The 3,190-nt window shown below is 45.7% G+C and overlaps 1 non-coding gene across 1 annotated transcript; it reads right to left on the reverse strand.

Moving 5' to 3' along the window:
• Positions 1 to 2,362: 2,362 nt before the first annotated feature.
• Positions 2,363 to 2,436, reverse strand: TRNAM-CAU. Its single transcript has one exon. It is a non-coding gene; the product is annotated as a tRNA-Met (tRNA).
• Between the last annotated feature and the right edge of the window lie 754 nt (positions 2,437 to 3,190).

Consider the following 3,190-nt stretch of genomic DNA (forward strand, 5'->3'; position numbering starts at 1 on the left):
AAGGTGCCTCCTCTTGTCACCTTTTGGTCAATGTTTTTCGTTAACAGAGAAACCCGACTCTGGCTTGCCATACAAATGTTTGCAAAAGAAACAGGTCTCTTTGCTGACAAATGTCAAAAGGAGGCTTTGGATAAACATGCAAACAAGGTCAAGGTCACTGTAACTCATCTTGCATGTGCAGCTGTTGAAGCTACATGGCAGAGCACTAAGCACAGTATTACCATGGCTGGTCACAGCAGGGTCTCTGTGTGGTGGGATCGCCAGGGTACAGCCATGGAGACACCACACACCAGCCTTCCCTAGCTGGCAAGAATCAACCCTTCACAGAAGGACGCCTATGGTTTTCTAGCCCAGCTCCCGAAGCACTTAGCCACAACCACTTAACACAGGGGCTTTTCTACACTATAGTTCTGTTCTCACTGAAGGGTCACTTCCAATTGTTTACTCAGACCAGCTTCCCTAGCATACTCACTGCTGTGCAGCTCTGTATGGGTGACCATGGCTGAACAGCAGGAATTCCTGCCCATTTCCCTACTGGCTGGAGCATGATTAGAGTGTGTTTGTGGTTAATGATGTTGCTGTAGATTGTTCATTCCCTGCCTTGGCAATTCAAACAGTCCCTTTCCCAACATATCTCCAGCACATCAGTGATTCCAATAACAGGGGCAGTTTTTCTCTGGGGCACTGAGCTTTTTCGGGGAGTTGGTGGCTCCTTCCTTTCCTCACCATGGAGTAAACTCAGCTTTTTATTCCATCCCTGATGACTCATGGAGAAACAACAGCAGCATGAAGAGGAGAGGGAATATGTCACTGCCGGGGGAGGAAGGTGGACGCATCCCCTTTTTGACCATTGCCATTGCAGGAGAGAAGGTTTCAATGGAACTGAATGCCCTGGCTCAGACAAGAGACACAGGGAGGTTTTGCTATTCATGGATCTGTGCAAAGGAAATTGTTTCTCTGTGTGAAAATGAGGAGCGATATGAAATGCCCACATGGTGGTGCCTAAGGCAGAAGGGACTCCTATAGGATTAGAATAGGATAAATTCTCAAGCAGCATGATTCTTACTTTGCCCATCTGTCAATTTTGATTATTATACGATTATATGAAAATGAGGTATATGGAGGTTACAGCACGCTCCCCCAAAGGTATAGAATGTCATATTGAGATTCGATTTTCATTTGTTATGTAACCAACTTTGACCTCTGTGTCTAACATTTATCATCACTTAAAATCTATCTTTCTGTAGTTAATAAGCTTATTTTAATGTTTTACACTGACTGATGAAATTGTCCAGAGTGCTTGGGAAAGCTGCTCTGATTAAAAAGGCTGGTGCATGTTCACTTTCTTTTTGAGGAAGTGGAGAATTAATTAATAAGCTTCCACTTTTCAAGAGGTTTTGAGCAGTGTAAGATGGTACATTTCTGAGATGCAAGGCTGAGAGCTGGGGGGATATGCTAGTGTCTCTCTATGTATAACATAGAGTGAGGAGTGGCTTATAGAGCATTCATGCAACTTAGTTGGGTGCATTACTGCATGTTGTTGGCTGAGTAATCACAGCACCAGGAGGGGTTTTGCTGCTTGTCACTAGTACAGCATTGTAATATACAGCCCAGGATGGAGAGATAAGAGGACAGAGCAGTCCCACAGTCTGGGTTTGTACCCCACAGATTCCACCACACAGAGACTCTCCTATGACCAGCCGTGGTAATTCTATGCTTAGTGCCTTGTAGCTTCAAGAGCTGCACATGCCAGATGAGTTACAGGGACCTTAATCTTGTTTCCACGTTTATCCAAAGCCTCCTTTCGACACTTGTCAGCAAAAAGACCCATTTCTTTTGCAAGCATTTATATGGCTAGACAGAGTCAGGCTTCTCTGTTAACAAAAAAGATTGACCAAAAGGAGATACGTTCAGCAAGGCAGCATTGGATGCTGGATCTGCTTTTTATCCAGCAGGTCTCTCGGCAAGTTCTGCCACGGTGCCACTCGCTGGAACTTCTCCCCTAACTGCTCCAGGTTTCATCAACAACAGTTACATGAAAGGGGAAAGGACAGTAATCCTTCATTTCCTGCAAGCCCTGCAGAGAACCCTCTAGAAGGGGCTCTGTGCATAGATATTCCCAGCGAATTGCATGGGCGCATGACAGGCTCTCGTGTTACAGCAATTGCAGTCTAAGCAACCTCCTTGCCTACGCAATGGCCTTTTCATCTACTCCAAGCTGGTGACTTGATTCTCTCCAATGCTCCTCTGCAAAGAAGCCTTTTCCTTAGCAAGCAATTACTTGGGTTGCCAAGGGAGGTCTCTTCTGCTTCCTAGGAAGACACAGGAAAATGTGAGCAGAGAAGACAAAAGCCATACAACAAGGCACCACTGGGAGTTGAAGCCAGGATCTGCTGCTTATGAAACAGGTGCTTTAGCCAGCTAAGCCATGGTGCCTGCCCCAAGGGCTTATTTGCAACCATTCCACTAGATGGTTCAAGACAACACCTGCAAATTCCAAAGTACAGACATTCCCCATTTCCTTCAAGACTTACAGACCTTGAGCAGGCTGGCTCAGTGGACAGAAAGCCACAGCTGAGCTGACAGAGGGCTTCTAACATGCACTTCTCCCACAAGCTGCTTTGATCAGATACTGATTAATGCTCTGTGTTTCAGTCATGGAAACTTCAGCTCAACCCTGAGTCATGGTAACCCTTCCATCAGCTCTGACAGTACAATTGGAAGTGACCCTTCAGTGAGAACAGAACCACAGTGTAGAAAAGCCCATGTGTTAAGTGGTTGTGGCTGAATGCTTAGGGAGCTGAGCTAGAAAACCATGGGTGCCTTTCTGTGAAGGCTTGATTCTTGCCAGTTAGGGAAGGCTGGTGTGTGGTGTCTCCAGGGATGTACCCTGCCAATCCCACCACACAGAGACCCAGCTGTGGTAATACTGTGCTTAATGCTCTGCCATGTAGCTTTAACAGCTGCATATGCAAGATGAGTTACCTTGACCTTGTTTCCATGTTTATCCAAAGCCTCCTTTTGAAACTTGTCAGCAAAAAGACCTGTTTCTTTTGCAATCATTTGTATGGCAAGCCAGAGTCGGGCTTCTCTGTTAACGAAAAACATTGATCAAAAGGTGACAAGAGGAGGCACGTTCAGCAAGGCAGTACTGGATCCTGAATTTGTTCTATCTATCTATCTATCTATC

This window comes from Gopherus evgoodei, chromosome 1 (assembly GCF_007399415.2).
Source record: "Gopherus evgoodei ecotype Sinaloan lineage chromosome 1, rGopEvg1_v1.p, whole genome shotgun sequence".
NCBI lineage: Eukaryota > Metazoa > Chordata > Testudines > Testudinidae > Gopherus > Gopherus evgoodei.